The 20,717-nt window shown below is 39.4% G+C and overlaps 1 protein-coding gene across 4 annotated transcripts in view; it reads right to left on the reverse strand.

The window, feature by feature from the left end:
• Window positions 1-20,717, reverse strand: part of alg6 (ALG6 alpha-1,3-glucosyltransferase) — a 494,479-nt gene that overhangs the window by 23,165 nt on the left and 450,597 nt on the right. Inside the window, exon 14 of one of the 4 annotated variants that reach the window (XM_072914663.1) lies at window positions 5,245-5,873. The exons of the other annotated variants lie outside the window; for them this stretch is intronic. The gene's annotated coding sequence lies outside the window, so the exon portion shown is untranslated. Of the gene's footprint in view, window positions 1-5,244; window positions 5,874-20,717 lie in introns of those variants that run through there. 4 annotated transcript variants of the gene reach the window in all.

Here is a 20,717-nt window from a genome sequence, read left to right on the forward strand (position 1 = left end):
ATATTGCCAAAAGTATTTGGCCACCTGCCTTGACTCACATATGGACTTGAAGTGCCATCCCATTGCTAACCCATAGGGTTCAATATGATGTCGGTCCATCTTTTGCAGCTATTACAGCTTCAACTCTTCTGGGAAGGCTGTCCACAAGGTTGTGGACAGTGTGGAGCATATTTTTTTAACATATGAGTAACTAACAAAAGAAATAGACATAAAAAATGAAAATAATGCTGGTTTTCAAAATAAGAACAATAGTACCGTATTTTTCGGAGTATAAGTCGCACCTGCCAAAAATGCATAATAAAAAAGGAAAAAAACATGTATATAAGTCGCACTGGAGCCCGGCCAAACTATGAAAAAAACTGCGACTTATAGTCCGAAAAATACGGTACTAGTTTTCTTTTTTTTAGTGTGGAAAATAGAATAGCTTAGCTGTCATAAAATAAAAACAAAAACTATTCTGATTCTGATTCTGATAAAAGATATAATTGTGGTTTGCCATGATGCCCACTAGAGACATACTTGCCAACCTTGAGACCTCCGATTTCGGGAGGTGAGGGGGTGGGGGGGCGTGGTCGGGGTGGGGCGGGGGCGTGGTTGGGGGCGGGGCTAAGAGGGGAGGAGTATATTTAATACTTGACTTTCAGTGAATTCTAGCTATATATATATTTATTATATATATATATATATATATATATATATATATATATATGTATATGTATATATATATATATATATATATATATATATATATATATATAAATAAAAGAAATACTTGAATTTCAGTGTTCATTTATTTACACATATACACACACATAACACTCATCTACTCATTGTTGAGTTGAGGGTTGAATTGTCCATCCTTGTTCTATTCTCTGTCACTATTTTTCCAACCATGCTGAACACCCTTTCGCAGGTACCCAGAAAGGTTTCGAGTACCACCAAAAAAACTGAATCTCTGAAGACAGTATAAAAATCTGTGTTAAAGGTGTACAAATACTGTTTGTATAATAAGCATGTTATTTTTTACAAATGAGGATTAAGAGTTCAGTACTAAAAAAAAAAAGAAAAGAATGTGGCTTATGTACAGTTTTTTAATTGAGCTGCTGCATTTTTTGGTTGGGTTGTTTATTTATTTTGAGTAACTTCTATACATTTCTAAAAGGGGAGGAATGTAATAGTGATCTATGTTTGTCTGTTGCCATCTCCTGGTGAATGTTGGCTATAGCGTACTGGGGTTACTTTTTGGTTGGCCAACGATTTACGTGGTGTTGCGCACCTGACGTCACTCAGGTCCGCATGGAGCTGGAGGGGGCGTGGCTTCCAGCTCTGCCTGAATTTCGGGAGATTTTCGGGAGAAAATTTGTCCCGGGAGGTTTTCGGGAGAGGCGCTGAATTTTGGGAGTCTCCTGGAAAATCCGGGAGGGTTGGCAAGTATGACTAGAGATGTCCGATAATATCGGACTGCCGATATTATCGGCCGATAAATGCTTTAAAATGTAATATCGGAAATTATCGGTATCAGTTTCAAAAAGTTTTTTTTTGTGTGTCTTGTCCAGCTTTTCAGGCAAATCATATAGTTGATGTAGATGCCCATATCAGCTGTTCAGATTGAGCCCAGTTTATAATTTCCTGTTATACAGTATGCCAGGCAGTCTTGCACTAAAGGAGGACTATGTTATTGTTTACTTTATTACTTTAGTATACTCTGTACTGAAGCTGTGTGCCTTCATTGTTTTTGTAGCTGTTGTTTTGAGGCATGTTTAAAAAAATAAATAAAATAATGCACTTCGTGAAAGTCAAAGTATAGTATTTCCCATAGTTGTAGTGGGTATCAGGATTATCTCAGGGAGAGCATGTCCCAAATTCCAAGCTGCTGTTTTGAGGCATGTTAAAAAAAAATAATGCACTTTGTGATTTCAATAATAAATATGGCAGTGCCATGTTGGCATTTTTTTCCCATAACTTGAGTTGATTTATTTTGGAAAACCTTGTTACATTGTTTAATGCATTCAGCGGGGCATCACAACAAAATTAGTCATAATAATGTGTTAATTCCACGACTGTATATATATGGTATCGGTTGATATCGGAATCGGTAATTAAGAGTTGGACAATATCGGCAAAAAAGCCATTATCGGACATCTGTAATGCCCACGCATTGAATATGTTAAAATATAAACACAGTCATTTAGATAAATTAGTAACTGCTGTTAATTTATTTTTTGACTGCCCTAAATGGTGTTGTAGTGGCGATGAGTGTTATGATTCACTTTTGGTGTGGACAACTGATTGACTTTGCAGTTTAGATGAATGTTTATTTAAGGATGTTACTCCTGTGAATAAACAATAGTATATGTTTTCATTAGAGCTGTCAAAAATGAGTTAACTCATGTGATTAATCACAAACAATGATTGTATTAATCATGTATATACTTAGATTAATCACACCATTTATTTTGCCCGCACATTGTTTAACTGTGGATGGTTACCTGAAAGGTGGCATACTTTGTTATACAGACATGATGAGGTCAATGCATACATCAGTGCAAAGATGAGTGAGAAGACTACGACTGGTGTTCTGGACCTAAAGGGGAACTGCATTTTTATTTTTTATTTTGTCTATCATTCACAATCCTTATGTAAGAGAAAAGTCATCTTAAAATGGAGCCTCCTGGAGTCACTCTTTAATGCCTATAGAGCACTTAAACATCCAAACACTTCCATCAATGTTTTATATACGAGCTGTAAGTATATATATGTAATGTAGTAACAGGCACATTCATAACAAGTACCATTTCCGCATTTTGCTAATTTTAAGCATATGCGACGCATTATTTTCAAAAACGCATCACAACGTTCGCTTTTTCCTTCAACGACATCAGTAGTTGCGTTTCCATTACAGTTTTTTGCAAAATAGAAGCGATATTTCTAAAATGTTGATAAAGTACATTTGCGACTATAGTAGGTGTTTCCATTAAATTGTGTTTTGCATTATGAGCCGTAATTCTTGTAAAATCTCATCCCGCGAGACTCCACTTTAAGGAAGTGGAATACAGTCAGTGCTCCGTGATGTCAATAGAAGATGAAGGCAGAGGGTAATCGCTCAAAGGCAACTTCCTACGGCCCCCTTGACACTTGTCGGGCATGTGGGTCTCTCCGAGCCTGTGGGTCGGCCTCTATTGCGGGGAAGGCTCGGTGCGGCAATGCCGCCTAGCTCGCTCCCCCCCTCGGCCGACCCATTGGAGACTTACAGCCCCGTTAAAATTGTTCGGGCATGTGGGTCTTTCCAAGCCTGCGGGTCGTCCTCTATTGCAGGGAAGGCACCCGTGAGACGGCCCGATGCGGCGGTTCCGCCTGGCTCGATCCCAGCCGACCGATCGGAAGCGAGACCAGGACAACCTGTCTGCCCTGGTTGTCCTACCTGGGCACCCCATCAATTCTGTGTTTAGGTGACCTCGAAATGCGAAAAAAGTGTTTCCATCATGAAAACTCAAAAACCACCTTTTTTTTTGCTTCCATTACCAGTATTTTATTGCGATATTTAGGTTTTGCGTAGAGATGTCCGATAATGGCTTTTTTGCTGATATCCAATATTGTCCAACTCTTAATTACCGATTCCGATATCAACCGATACCGATATATACAGTCGTGGAATTAACACATTATTATGCCTAATTTTGTTGTGATGCCCCGCTGGATGCATTAAACAATGTAACAAGGTTTTCCAAAATAAATCAACTCAAGTTATGGAAAAAAAATGCCACTGCCATATTATTTTTGAAGTCACAAAGTGCATTATTTTTTTTAACATGCCTCAAAACAGCAGCTTGATATTTGGGACATGCTCTCCCTGAGAGAGCATGAGGAGGTTGAGGTGGGCGTGGTTGGGGGGGGTGGGGGGGGGGTTGAGGTGGGGGTGGTAGGGGATAGAGGGGGGTATATATTGTAGCGTCCCGGAAGAGTTAGTGCTGCAAGGGGTTCTGGGTATTTGTTCTGTTGTGTTTATGTTGTGTTACGGTGCGGATGTTCTCCCAAAATGTGTTTGTCTTTCTTGTTTGGTGTGGGTTCACAGTATTTGTAACAGTGTTAAAGTTGTTTATACGGCCACCCTCAGTGTGACCTGTATGGCTGTTGACCAAGTATGCCTTGCATTCACTTGTGTGTGTGAAAAGCCGTAGATATTTTGTGATTGGGCCGGCACGCAAAGGCAGTGCCTTTAAGGCATATTGTTGTCTGGGTGGAAATCGGGAGAAATTCGGGAGAGTGTGAATGTTGTCTGTCTATCTGTGTTGGCCCTGCGATGAGGTGGCGACTTGTCCAGGGTGTACCCCGCCTTCCGCCCGATTGTACCGGTAGCTGAGATAGGCTCCAGGGCCCCCCGCGACCCCGAAGGGAATAAGCGGTAGAAAATGGATGGATGGATGGGTTGCCCCGGGACATTCGGGAGTCTCCCGGGAAAATCGGGAGGGCTGGCAAGTATGACTGGGAGACGCAACTGCTCTGTACTTCTCCCTATGTCCGTGTACCACTCCGTACAGTGGCGTTTTAAAAAGTCATAAATTTTACTTTTTGAAACCGATAATTTCCGATATCACATTATAAAGCATTTATCGGCCGATAATATCGGCAGTCCGATATTATCGGACATCTCTAGTTTTGCGCATTTCTAAGGTTAATGGAAACGCAGCTACTGATTACTGCTCACTGCAGACATCATGAGAGCCAACAAACATGGAAAAAAAGGCAGACCAAGCGTCTTTTTGTGTCTTTCTTGCCATTCCCGGGTCTAAATTGGCTGTCAAAGTTGACCATCTTGGTCGGATGATGTCCTCATTCTTCTACTTGCAAGGTGAGAGAAATTATTTATAATCTGGAAAAAACTTTCACCAGCGTCAAGGGGAGAAAGCAGCTCACCAGCCAATGATGTCAACGTTAGCTCTCTCTGATCACAGTGCCGCTATAAATAGTTCATCTGCGTCAGCGCTTATAATAAAAACATTGATAATACTTGGTTAGTATTCAGGTCACACATTGTAAATGGAGTATTTTTATTATTTTCTTTTTGGATGTTTTTTCAAAGAGCTTTATGGGCGGAATAGATGACATCCCATTGGCTCCATTGTAAGCAGATTTTTATTTACACATTAGAATGCATAACAACAAAAAAATAATACATCTGTCTTCTTGTCTCTCATAATGATTGTGAAGAATAGACAAAATTCCACAAAAAGCGCAGTTCTCCTATAAACTAAAATTGTTAGTTTTGAGCAAATAAACAAGGTGCATTCAAGGACAAAAAATGTTTTTAATTCTGTGTGATATTCTGACAATTGCACTGCATTTGTGTTGAAATATTGGGGTACTTTTTTAAGTTCATTGAAATGATGCAAGTGAGTAATATCCTGTGATTAATCATGATTAATGCAAATTCAAAAGTGCATTTAATCTGATTAAAAATCATTAGACAGCACAAGTTTTTATATCAAATTTTTATTTGTTAATCTTATATTTAACTATTTCAGCTCCTAAGAAATCCAAACATCTATTATGACCTAAGGTACAATAACCAACTTTGTAAGTTTTTCGGACATATAGAAAATGTTCCTCGTGTCAGCTTTATAGTTTTGCAAAGCATCTTGACAGTGCAGAGTGCCAGACGGGTTACAATCATGTTTTCTTCTCCCATATTCCCCAGGTTTTTGTTTTGCGTGGCATCCCGGCCGCTGACAGCTAATGGAATTGCTCCTCACCTCCCGTGAAGCGCTGTGAGTTTGATCCCGTTGAGGTAAAACCGGAGACGGATGCGGAATCTGAGCTGTCAGTTGCGAGGGCGAGATGTCTCGGATGCCGTCATTCGTTTGCCCAAGAAGCGCCTGCAATGTATGGAGGCGAATCATCCGTCATGTTAGCCGCGTCCACCCTCTGTCGAGTAACTGACACATTTTGATTACGCACAAGAACGCGCAATCCGGCAACTTTGTGCAAATAATGTTTTTTCCATCATCCCATTTGTGGCTAAAACTCTGCAATCCTGTTCACCTCTGCAGGTTAACACCTTGGAAAAGTGAAAGTGTGTGTGAGGGGCCTTGGGATGGGGGGGAGGGGGTCTCACAACACAGTAGTCTCTTTATTTGGCAGTGCCTGGGAAGGCCGAGGCCTCTCACTGCACGAGTCAACCTAAGCAACAGCTGCTGTTCACAGCAACATTTCCTATTTCTGCCCAAGGTGGATCGTGTAACTCTCACTTTATCGCCCTTAGAGGCCACGTGAAGGACAGGAGCCAGCACAGCCGTAAACATAACTAACATTCGCGTAAACATAACTAACGTTTGCGTAAACATAACTAATGTTTGCGTTTCCAATTTAGATGTTTCCAAAGTGAAACCGTCAGTCTTGATTGGAGTAGGGATCTTGAGTTCCTATTAGTGGAACGTTTCAGACAGAATACAGGAAGTAATTGTTGTGCCAGCCTCTAATCCTAACTGAACATCCTACGTAGCAGTTGACCTTATTTGTTACCACAGTAACAAATGATTATGTTTGATAATGAATAAAGACAAATATTCAAAAAATTATCCGCTCCTACAGCTAAACACATGTTGATTCAATTATTACATTAACTATTTATTTCACTTATTCCTCATTAATTATTGATAGGTTTCAATCTGTCTTTTTAAGGTATCCTAAAGTGGACTTTTGTTTTTGGTTTGTCCTGCAAAGGACGCTGTTTTTTAGGAGAATATAGAAAAGAATAGATCTTTATTGTCATTGTACAACGAAATTGCAAGCAAACCCTTTTAGTGCAAATTCATAGATGAAATATAAAAAACATAAGAACATTGTTACTAAGGTAAAAAGATAAAAATAAATAAATAAAAAACCATGATTTTAATTAGAGATGTCCGATAATGGCTTTTTTGCCGATATCCGATATTCCGATATTGTCCAACTCTTAATTACCGATTCCGATATCAACCGATACCGATATATACAGTCGTGGAATTAACACATTATTATGCCTAATTTTGTTGTGATGCCCCGCTGGATGCATTAAACAATGTAACAAGGTTTTCCAAAATAAATCAACTCAAGTTATGGAAAAAAATGCCAACATGGCACTGCCATATTTATTATTGAAGTCACAAAGTGCATTATTTTTTTTAACATGCCTCAAAACAGCAGCTTGGAATTTGGGACATGCTCTCCCTGAGAGAGCATGAGGAGGTTGAGGTGGTAAGGTTGGGGGGGCGGGGTTGAGGTGGGGTGTATGGGGTAGTAGGGGGTGTATATTGTAGCGTCCCGGAAGAGTTAGTGCTGCAAGGGGTTCTGGGTATTTGTTCTGTTGTGTTTATGTTGTGTTACGGTGCGGATGTTCTCCCAAAATGTGTTTGTCATTCTTATTTGGTGTGGGTTCACAGTGTGGCGCATATTTGTAACAGTGTTAAAGTTGTTTATACGGCCACCCTCAGTGTGACCTGTATAGCTGTTGACCAAGTATGCGTGGCATTCACTTGTGTGTGTGAAAAGACGTAGATATTATGTGACTGGGCTGGCACGCAAAGGAAGTGCCTTTAAGGTTTATTGGCGCTTAGTACCTCTCCCTACGTTCCTGTACACAGCAGCATTTTAAAAAGTCATACATTTAACTTTTTGAAACCAATACCGATAATTTCCAATATTACATTTTAAAGCAATTATCGACCGATAATATCGGCAGTCCGATATTATCGGACATCCCTAATTTTAATCTTATTTTATATGTTCTTACAAAAAGTTTGGCCATTTAATACATGTTCTTTTGTTCAAATATTTTATTAGGAACTGTGAGAAGAGAAATATTACAAACATTTAAGTCATATCATACATATTTGCTTACAAAGGCTGATTTTTGTTGTTGTTTTTTCAGCATTTTTTTGCTGAATTTTTGCCCATGGTTTTTGCAGGTTTTTTTCCCCTAAGAAGGGTTTTCACATGTTAAATTAAAAAATGTCAATGTCCAACTCTTTCACAGGTGTGCAATACAGTGCAGTTATTTGAAAATACGCCATAACAGTACATACAAGTTCTTTATTTTTCAAAGGGCATTAAAACATTTTGGAAATATATATTTTTTTCAACCATTTTTTTTCCTCAAATCTCTTGATCAACTTCAACACTAAACAAAAGTACCAAACATGTACATATTGATCAAATTATGTTAACGTTGTCAATTTGTGATTTTCCTAGTTCTTACCTGTGACATCTGATCAAAAGGTTTTTCGGACGGAAGTTTAGAGAAATTTGAACAACTTAAAGGGGTCATACTGTATCATGATTATTTCTATTTTTAAAACACTTAATTTTAGTCTAGATAACATGTAATGATGATTCTTTGGTCAACATTTGGCATAGATTGTGCTGTAAAGACCTTTCTTTAGGTCACTTTCTGGCTGCTTCTAAAAACGGTTCATTTTGAGAGGCGCAGTTGTTAGATGCAAATGAAGCCCTCTTAACCACGCCCCCTCACACGGACTAGCCTTCAGTCCCCGCGCCGCAGCTATGATTGGTACAGTATTTGTTTTTGTTTTGTTTTGCTAAGACCGTATGGAATATGGACACTGGTGATCACCACCAGCTATATCATTTTTACTTGACTTTCACCGCAACACAACATTCCAGACGATTTAGCGAGACCACACGGCTCACCGTGTCTAGTTTGTTGGCTAAATGAGGAGACGACACGGTGGACACAAAGTAAAAAAGGAATTTGGTACCAGTAAATTTTTGGTACAAAAACGCTGGCCAAAGTTAACTTCTACCAAGTCATTATGTCTCCAACACCAGATCATGGACGCATGCATCTGTATATTGACAATAAAATGTTTTTTCACTCTATATCATGGTAATATTTTTACTGCACCGCTGCTTCGAATCTTTGTAAACAATAGAGGCACTAGCCGGCTAATACAGTTAGCCATGCTATGGGCTACATAATCGTTTGAGATGTTCGCAAATGTAATTACAGATTATAATACTAACTTGTCCATTGCCAAACACAGTAGGCACAGATACAACTAAAAGTCGTTTTTAGGAAAACCATTCTTTGTTTTGCAGAACGACAATGAAGCTATTGTCGCACAGTAAAAGGCTAAGCTAGCTACACAACAACTCGAGCTAACATTACTAACATCATTCACACATTCTTAACCGTTTCATTGTCTCCTCCATTGCCATAAATAGTAGTCACCATTAATAAAAGTTTTTTTTCCTGCAAAATCTATCTTTATGTGAAGGTATGTGGGTGAAGCAGGAGTAATCTTTGCACACTCTCTCACAGTGAAAGGCACATTGCCATCAATCATAAAAGTAACTTTTTAGTACTTTTTACTTCAGATGACGCTGGAAGTTTGTGTCGTGACTTGTGTTAGTTAGAGCAAACAAACAGAGCATTTTCTTTCATTGAGTTTCATTGTTGACATGATGTTCTAGCACAACCTGATTATATTGGCTGACTCATGGAAGGATGTTTGGGTAAATGTCTACCATATATCAATAATCTGATGATGTCACACTTGAACAAACATCCAAACGGCCCGTTTGGAGGAAGTATGAAGGGAGGCAAGATTGTTTTATAAATATCTCTGCAATGCCTCCACGGTTGGATTTCAAATTTTCAGTACTTATGCAGATACCAAATACTATGGAGCCAGAGCACTGCCAGTAAGATTTGGTATCCCAATAATTAATTGACATTGTACACAAAGTTGTATTGGCACCTAAATGAGTTAAAAACATTGAAAAAACACAATATTTTTGGTGGATGTTTTCGATGCCAATATTCATACTTTTGTACACTTTTGTTTTTGTGTGTTTCAAAAGTATTTATTATAGCTTTTCTTTTTTTTGTGATTTTGTTTCTTTTTTTGGGGGTTTCACTTTTTTTACGGTATTAAAATAATGGCAGTGTTTTAGCATGAGGGGCGGGCGCCTGTGGGCGGGGCTTATAACAAGTTTACCTGGAAGCAGTTTTACTGGACTGTAAAAACAGCAGAAGAAGAAAGGAGGACCGAGGGCGTCTAAATTAAGTCTACAAAAGCTTGAAAATATAAAATTATGAAGCAAAATGTTTTTCCTTTATCTTGAGTAGGCCTATATGTGTTGCTGTTAGCAGATTCATCTCCTGCTCAGAGAGAAATATTGTATTTGTAAACATGATACAGTACTTTATTACTCTTTGACTACTTCATAAAGCACTCTGGTCAACGTCGTTACTTTCACAATTGGTTTTATATATGCAGTTCATTTCAGCTCTTAGAGGTTATTAGGATATATTTCTGTTATTTATTAAATGTTTGATTGATTGATTGAGACTTTTATTAGTAGATTGCACAGTACAGTACATATTCCGTACAATTGACCACTAAATGGTAACACCCGAATAAGTTTTTCAACTTGTTTAATTTATTACTATGTATAAATTCTCTTTACAAAGCAAATAAAATAACTTTTAAGCAATTATGATGATGATACAGTTTATCAGGATTTATTATGAGATTGTTGATGAAATACTACTCAGATATTTTTTAAGATGTTTTAATGTGATTGTTAATAGAAATGTCTCCTCTAAAAGTCCACCCTATTTTTTAAATTCATTTTAAATAATCCCTCAACTCTACATTATAGCAGTTGATGTTTTAAAAATATGTTGTAGCTTGTACTTTCAAATGTACATGTGATTATTATGTGGAATATAAGATATCTGAATGTATCCTCCTGTTTTGTATTATTTGCAATTAAGGCGGGAAATTAATCACAATAGCGGTACTTTCAGCACATTGTTTATACAAGTCAAAATAAAACTTGACAATATAATAACACATGAGTCCACCTATTTGGGTGTAAACATAGAAATAAAAGAATAGATCAGATGTACGGTTTTACTTCCAAATGCTGAAAAAGGTTTAGTGCATGAAGTTGTCGCCACAGCCTGGATATGATGGGCTCCCTCCCGGGCGAACAAGAGAGTGAACTGCCAGAGGTCGCTCAACATTACAAGAGTCCAAGTCTCGTATTTGAACACAAATTGGTTACTCATGTCACACCAAGCTTTACATGTTTGCTGTTAAATGTTTGAAATGAATAAATACAGCTGGACTTACATTTTAAAGTCGCTCTTTTCTCTCCGCGTGGAAATGTAACAAAATATTGTTCCATACAAAGTTTTGCCAAATATCACGGCCATATCGAGATAATTAATTTCTGTGCCGCTTACACTGCAAAAACTGAAATCTAAGTAAGATTAAATATCTCAAATAAAGGTGATATTTGCTTATTTTCTGTCTGATAAGATAATTCTTCTCACTAAGCAGGTTTTATGTTTACTTGTTTTAAGGGTTTTGGTCCTAAATGATCTCAGTAAGATATTACAGCTTCTTGCTGAGATTTGATGACCTATATTGAGTAAAACATGCTTGAAACTAGAATATCAAGTGTTGCAAAGCTGTGTCATCAACACTCACAAGTATAAAACTACTTTTTTAAAGTAATAATTTCTTATTTCAAGCATATAAAAAAAAAATCACGACTTCGACACAATTGTGTCTCATATTAAAACAGATGAAAGCCAAATGGACTTTGCTGTTTTATTTTCAATGAAACAATAGAAAATACGTACTCATATAGTAGTACAGTTATTAGTGAGAATATACTTATTTTAAGGTATTTTTGGGTTCATTGAGGTTAGCTAATTTTACTTGTTTTGGAAAGTCTTGACAAGCCAAATTTTCTTGTTCTATTGGCAGATAATTTTGCTTAGTTCAAATTAAAAAAAAAAAATTGTTGTATTTTTTTTTCTTGTTTTTGAACACTGACTTTTTGCAGTGTATACTACATCCTCAAAGTATAACTAGGTTAACACCAGTGTTGGGACTAACGCGTTACAAAGTAACGCGTTACTGTAACGCCGTTAGTTTCGGCGGTAACTAGTAATCTAACGCGTTATTTTTTTTAATTCAGTAATTTAGTTACCGTTACTACATGATGCGTTACTGCGTTATTTTACGTTACTTTTGATGTAGTATCGGCTAGAAACAGAAGCGCTGCGGTGTCTTTCTTCTGAATCTTCCTCTGTCACAAGCCGGAGAGAAGAAAAGAGGCGCGGCCTATGTGTGTGTGGGGGGCTGGGGGGTGGTGGGGGGGCGGGGAGGGGAGGTTTGATCCGCGGTTTGATATATGAAACAAAAAAAAAAAGTTGTTGGCACGTTCAGTCCACACACAGCGTGGTCATGGCGAGCGCAATAACGGAGGAGCTTGAACGCCCAGCGCCATTGAATCGGTGTGTTTATAAGTGCAGATTCGGTTGTGCAAAACGAGGGTTTTAAACACATGCTGAACGTGCTTGAACCACGTTACGACATCCCGTCGCGCACCCACTTCAGCAATAAGATTGTGCCAGATCTTTATGAGCAGGAGAAGAAAAAAGTTGTGGATGAACTATCCCGAGCATCATCTGTTGCGCTCATGACAGACGGCTGGACGTCCAGCGGAACTATAAGCGCTCACTTCATCACAGCAGACTGGGAGATGAGAAGACACGCCCCCTCTACGAGAGTCACCTTGCGCAGGTACTGACACAAGCAGTGGAGGAATGGAAGATAAAGATATCCCAGTCACACGTGATAATGCCAAAAATCAAATAATTACAGAGAATGAGGCAGGACTGGGACCACAGATAGGTGCTTTGCACATGTAGTGAATTTGGCATCACAGAAGGGAATCTCAGTCAATAGGATGGAGCGCCTCTTTGGGAGGATCAGGAAGGTTTCTTACTTCCACCCAAGCACAACAGCTGCTCATGTGCTTAAGACAAAGCAAGAAATGCTAAAGCTGCCTGCTCATACATGATGTCCCAACGAGGTGGAACTCCACTTATGATATGTTGGAGCAGCAGGCAGCTATATACTCTGCATTGACCCACAACACCCTGAAGACAAATGTCACCCTGTCTGATGATGATGTGAGAGTGGCAGATGAGGTCCTCTAGGTGCTTAAACCCCTCAAAAGTGTTACATCTCTACTGAGCACTGAAACTTCACCATCTGTGTCAATGATCCTGCCACTGAAAACAAGGATTCTACAATCCATGGCTCCAAGTGTGGAAGACAGCAGCATCACTCCAGATGTCAGGCTTTATTTCACTACCTATCTTTCAAGGAAGATGATGTTTCTTCTTATGTTGCACTTAAACTTGTTTTTTTATTAATGGTCATTGGTCCAAGTTTAAAGAAAGGAGGAATGCCTTTTTATGTTGCACTGTTTTTCATTAATTATGTTAAAAGGAAAATAAAAATGCATGTCAAGTTGATCAACAGATTGTATTATTCTCCAGTGCAATAACAGTACTGAAATGAAGGCAAAAAGGGCATTAATGGGAGCTTTAAAAAAAAAAGAAGAAAAAAAGAAGTAACTAAATAGTTACTTTTCACAGTAACGCATTACTTTTTGGTGTAAGTAACTGAGTTACTTTTGAAATAAAGTAACTAGTTACTGTAACTAGTTACTGGTTTTCAGTAACTAACCCAACACTGGTTAACACGAATATATCATATCACTTTTACACTTGATTTAAGTTAAAGTTAAAGTTCCAATTAGAGATTTCGGATAATATCGGACTGCTGATATTATCGGCCGATAAATGCTCGGAAATTATCGGTATCAGTTTCAAAAAGTAACATTTATGACTTTTTAAAACGTTGCTGTACGGAGTGGTACACAGACGTAGGGAGCAGTTCAGAGCGCCAATAAACCTTAAAAGGCACTGCCTTAGCGTGCCGGCCCAGTCACATAATATCTACGGCTTTTCACACACACAAGTGAATGCCATTCATACTTGGTCAACAGCCATACAGGTCACACTGAGGGTGGCCGTATAAACAACTTTAACACTGTTACAAATATGCGCCACACTGTGAACCTACACCAAACAAGTTGACAAACACATTTTGGGAGAACATCCGCACCGTAACACAACATAAACACAACAGAACAAATACCCAGAACCCCTTGCAGCACTAACTCTTCCGGGACGCTACAATATACACCCCTACTACCCCATACACCCCACCTCAACCCCGCCCCCCCAACCTTACCACCTCAACCTCCTCATGCTCTCTCAGGGAGAGCATGTCCCAAATTCCAAGCTGCTGTTTTGAGGCATGTTAAAAAAAATAATGCACTTTGTGACTTAAATAATAAATATGGCAGTGCCATGTTGGCATTTTTTTCCATAACTTGAGTTGATTTATTTTGGAAAACCTTGTTACATTGTTTAATGCATCCAGCGGGGCATCACAACAAAATTAGGCATAATAATGTGTTAATTCCACGACTGTATATATCGGTATCGGTTGATATCGGAATCGGTAATTAAGAGTTGGACAATATCAGAATATCGGATTTCGGCAAAAAAGCCATTATCGGACATCTCTAGTTCCAATGATAGTCACACACACACACTAGGTGTGGCGAAATTATTCTCTGCATTTGACCCATCACCCTTGATCACTCCCTGGGAGGTGAGGGGACACTCAGCATCAAGGGTTGGGATTGGGGGTTTAGACGCCATCGGCCCTCCTTTCTTCTCTACGGTGTTTTTACAGTCCAGTAAAACTGCTTCCGGGTAAACTTGTTGTAAGCCCCGCCCACAGGCTTCCGCCTCTCATGCTAAAACACTGCCATTATTTTGATACCGTAAAAATTGGAAGCAAAACCGAAAAAAAGAAACAAAATTGTAAAAAAAACAGACGCGATCATAAAAACAATAAAAGTGTACGAAAATATAAATATTGGCATCGAAAACATCCACCAAAAATATTGTATTTTTTCAATGTTTGTATTCATTTGTTGCCAAAACTTGTTTCGGTGCCAATACAACTTTTTCTACAATGTCAATTTTGTTTCCGATACTAAATGTTAGTGGCAGTGTTCTAGCTCCATGAAATACACATAAGGTAGGTACCATCTGGTAAAGGTTGGTTTTGCATGATAAGGCCCCTGACTTGCATGTCTTTGAAAATAATTTAAATGGAATTAAATGACTATTTCTCTGAATGCATCATTCACAAATCAGCATATCTTTTTTTTTTAACAGAGATGCGATTTAGGTATAATTCCACAAAGCACTTAAGTATATGACGTTCAATTTTGTATCAAGACCGCTTCTTCCTCAGCCTGCAGAGGGTCAAAGAGGGGCTGGCGCCAGCAGCAGCTGACCTGGGGTGAAAAGGCAGGGACTCCCTGGGTGTTCACCAGTCAATCTCAGGTCTGACAAGGCAGACAAATTGCTAGTGGGTGGCAATATGGCTCACAACTTGCTCTTAAATCACCCATGAGGTGCAGAAAGATATTATTATCATGATTTTTTAAATACATCCCTCATTTGGCCTTTTGGGTAAAACGAACATAATTGCTATTGTACTTATTAAAAACCAGGGATCTAAATAAGGCTTCGGCAACCTTTCTCAAATCAAGGGGACATATTATGATGTGTTTTCTACATGAAAACACTCCCTTGTGGTCTACATAACATGTGATGGTGGTGCTTTGGTCATTAGATTACTCCTCTGTGTTCTTGATGTTGCCCTCTTGTTTTCATGGGGTTTTTTGCCTTTTGGATCAGGAGCTTCGGGGCTGCGGAACAAGGAGTGGCACTTTTTTAAATTGTTTTCTACTTTTTAGTGTTTTTCTGTGAACTTTTAGATCTGTCTAGGCCTGGGGGATCCATGGCCAGGTTTGAACCAAAGACCAGCTGCACACAAAACAATACTGCGTTATTTTGATAACCCAATTTATGAGTTGCTAGTGTAGGGTTACATTTTTGACTTATTTTTATTAATAGCAATCCATTCTTTGGGTTATAAGTAGAGATGTCCAAAAATGGCTTTTTTGCCGATATCCGATATTCTGATATTGTCCAACTCTTAATTACCGATACCGATATCAACCGATACCGATATATAAAGTCGTGGAATTAACACATTATTATGCCTAATTTTGTTGAACTTGTGATGCCTCGCTGGATGCATTAAACAATGTAACAAAGTTTTCCAAAATAAACCAACTCACGTTATGGAAAAAAATGCCAACATGGCACTGCCATATTTATTATTGAAGTCACAAAGTGCATTATTTTTTTCAACATGCCTCAAAACAGCAGCTTGGAATTTGGGACATGCTCTCCCTGAGAGAGCATGAGGAGGTTGAGGTGGGCGGGGTTGAGGTGGGGGTAGCGGGGGGTGTATATGTAGCGTCCCGGAAGAGTTAGTGCTGCAAGGGGTTCTGGGTATTTGTTCTGTTGTGTTTATGTTGTGTTACGGTGCGGATGTTCTCCCAAAATGTGTTTGTCATTCTTGTTTGGTGTGGGTTCACAGTGTGGCGCATATTTGTAACAGTGTTAAAGTTGTTTATACGGCCAACCTCAGTGTGACCTGTATGGTTGTTGACCAAGTTTGCTTGCATTCACTTGTGTGTGTGAAAAGCCGTCGATGATATGTGACTGGGCCGGCACGCAAAGGCAGTGCCTTTAAGGTTTTATGGCGCTCTGAACTGCTCCCTACGTGCGTGTACACAGCGGCGTTTTAAAAAGTCATAAATTTTACTTTTTGAAACTGATACCGATAATTTTGAAACCGATACCGATAATTACCAATATTACATTTTAAAGCATTTATCGGCCGATAATATTGGACTGACGATATTATCGGACATCTCAAGTTATAAGGGTATTATTTTAACTCAATTTCTGGGTTTTCAAAATGATGAACAATTTTTGGGTTGTTTTTCAACGAGTAACACATTTTTGGGTAAGAGGCTTTTTTTAAATTAAAAAGTTACTTTTTACTTGAAGGGAATTTTTTTATGGAGTATTATCATTAACATTATTTACAATCACCCAACAAGTTAAAGTTAAAGTAGCACTGATAGTCTCACACACACACACTAGGTGTGGTGAAATTACCCTCTGCTTTTGACCCTTCCCCTTGTTCCACCCCCTGAGAGGTGAGGGGAGCGGCGAGCAGCAGCAGTGGCCGCGCTCGGGAATCATTTTGGGAATCAATTCCAACCCTTAATGCTGAGTGCCAAGCAGGGAGGTAATGGGTCCCATTTTTATAGTCTTTGAACTCACAACCTACCAACCTCAGGGCGGACTCTAACCACAAGGCCACTGAGCAGGCTAAACTTTTTTAACCCAACTTTTTGGTTCAAAAGTTCAACACAAAAGTTGGGTTGAAAAAATGTACCCAAAATGTTGAGTTAAAATAACTCAAATAAGGGGTTTGTCCTTTTCTGAACCAGCAGTTGGGTTAAAATTGGGTTATTTTTGAACCCAACATTTTTTTGTGCGTGCTGGCTCTCTGCCACACCGTAGTCCGTGTGGAAAGACTGGAGATGTGGTGGAAGAGATGGGGCTGCGGAGCTTGCGTTGAGCGTCTGGCTGATAGAGTCCCATCTGTCCAGCAAAAACTCACGGGAGGTGTGGCGGGGCATTCATGACATCACGAACTTCAGAGGCTGCAATATGACAACTGCGGATCAGAGTGCGACACTGGCAGAGGAGCTTAACTGTTTCTTTGCCCGTTTCGAAACCCCCCAGCGACACTCATCTGCTCCAGCCCTGCCCCCGCCCCCACCGGGCTCCGGCGCCACTCCACTCACTGTACAGGAGCACAGTGTCAGACGAGTGCTCCTGGCTGTGAACCCCAGGAAGGCTACCGGACCAGACGGAGTACCTGGAAAGGTGCTCAGGACGTGCGCCCACCAGCTCGCTCCCCCCCTCACCAGGATCATCAACCTCTCCCTGGCTCAGGCAGTCATCCCATCCTGCCTGAAGTCATCTACAATAATCCCGGTGCCGAAGAAGTCTCCCATCACCAGCCTGAATGATTACCGACCAGTGGCCCTCACTCCGGTAATCATGAAGTGCTTCGAGCGACTTGTTCTCCAGCACATCAAGGACCATATCCCTCCAGACTTCGACCCCCACCAGTTCGCATACCGGGCGAACAGGTCCACAGAGGACGCCATCGCTGTTGCTCTCCACTCTGCTCTGAACCACCTGGAGCAGCAGCAGAGCTACGTCCGGATGCTCTCTGTGGACTATAGCTCTGCCTTCAATACAATAATCCCGGACAGACTCTGCAATAAACTGGACACTCTTGGCCTCCCCCCTCTCACAAACGCCTGGATAAGGGACTTCCTAACGGACCGACCCCAGAATGTGAGACTTGGCCCGCACCTCTCATCCTCCCGCACGCTGAGCATCGGCTCCCCACAGGGCTGTGTGCTGAGCCCCCTCCTCTACTGCCTTTACACCCATGACTGCAGTCCGGCCCACAGTGACAACCTTATCGTCAAGTTCGCCGACGATACCACAGTGGTCGGGCTCATCTCCAGGGGTGACGAGGCTGCCTACAGAGAGGAGGTCCTGAAGCTGACGGCCTGGTCTTCGGAGAACAACCTCGCTCTCAACACCAGCAAGACCAGAGAGATCATCGTCGACTTCAGGAGGAGCAGCACCGACCCTGCCCCCCTCTACATCAACGGCGAGCGTGTAGAGAGGGTCCACACCTTCAGGTACCTTGGAGTCCACATCTCTAATGACTTCTCCTGGACAGTCAACACCACATCAATCATCAAGAAGGCTCAGCAGCGGCTACACTTCCTTAGAGTCCTCGGGAAGTACAACCTGAAGCCTGACCTGCTGCTGACCTTCTACCGCTCGTCCATCGAGAGCCTGCTGACCTACTGTATTACGGTATGGTACGGCAGCTGCACTGCAGCAGACAGGGAGAGGCTGCAAAGAGTGGTCAAGACGGCTCAGAAGATCATCGGCCGCCCTCTCCCCTCTCTGACGGACATCTACACCTCCCGCGGCCTCAACAGAGCCAGTGCCATCATCAAGGACAGCACCCATCCTGGCTCTGACCTGTTCCACCTGCTGCCCTCTGGGAAGCGCTACAGGTGCATTAAAACCAAAACAAACAGGCTAAAGAACAGCTTCTTCCCCAGGGCCATAACCATCCTGAACGGACTGCCCCATTGTCCCTCATAACTGCCTTCTCTTCGGTGCAATAACCCATTCCACCAACCACCCTGTTTTTTTTTTTCATGTATATATTCATTTCACACCATATTCATTGCACTTCTACATTTTTTATATTTTTATATATTTGCACATTGTTTTTCTAGCATGCACACATCGCACTGTATGGAATGGCCTCAATCTCGTTACCTTGCGTAATGACAATAAAGCTGATTCTGATTCTGATTCTGATTGGACACTTTGGTCTCCCTGGACAGATACTTGCTCATCTGCACAGACTGGATATTGGCCGAGAGCTAATGGGCAGCCTCGGACGAAGTTGGCTCTCATGGTTGCTTTGATGAGTCTGTTCCTGTCTCTGGCCGTGCTGCTCCCCACACTAGCAGACGATGGCGTGGAGCATTGCAGAGGCCAACGTGGTGTGTGTGGGTGTTAAAATGGGGTTTATGTTTTGTTTTGTTGTTTGTTTATGCATGGTGCAATCGTATGTGCACAATTTGTATTATTTATGGCTTTTTAAAAATGTTTCGTTGTGTTTTACTTTTGTACTTGTATGTAAAATAAGGCGCTGCTTCAGTGGCAGCTGGTTGCATCCTATATATATATATGTATATATATATATATATATATATATATATATATATATATATATGTATATATATGTATATATATATATATATATATATATATGTATATACATATATATATTATATACATGTATATATATATATATATATAATATATATATGTATATATACATACATACATATAATAGTATATCTGTATGTTTGTGTATTTATACATACATGCATATATGCACATATATACATATATAAAGCGCTTTAAAAAATGCTAAATACAGATATATACACATATGGATACACAATATATATACACATATACATATACGTGTATATTTATATATATACACATATACATACATGTATATTTATATATATATGTATATAGATACACACACATGTATATAGATACACACACATATATATATATATATACATATATATATATATATATATATACATATATATATACATACATACATACATACATATATATATATATATACATACATATATATATATATATATATATATATACATACATATATATATATATACATATACATATATATATATATATACATACATATATATATATATATACATATACATACATATATATATATATATATACATATATATATATACATATACATACATATATATATATATATATATATATATATGTATATATATATATATATATATATATATACACATATACATACATATACATATACATACATACATATATATATATATATATATATATATATATATATATATATATATATATATATATATATATATATACAGTACAGTCCAAAAGTTTGGACACACCTTCTCATTTTAATGCGTTTTCTTTATTTTCATGACTATTTACATTTACATGAAGGCATCAAAACGATGACACCTGTAAAGTGAAAACCCTTTCAGGTTGACTACCTCTTGAAGCTCATCGAGAGAATGCCAAGAGTGTGCAAAGCAGTAATCAGAGCAAAGGGTGGCTATTTTGAAGAAACTAGAATATAAAACATGTTTTCAGTTATTTCACCTTT

Source organism: Nerophis lumbriciformis, linkage group LG14 (assembly GCF_033978685.3).
Source record: "Nerophis lumbriciformis linkage group LG14, RoL_Nlum_v2.1, whole genome shotgun sequence".
Classification (NCBI taxonomy): Eukaryota; Metazoa; Chordata; class Actinopteri; order Syngnathiformes; family Syngnathidae; genus Nerophis; species Nerophis lumbriciformis.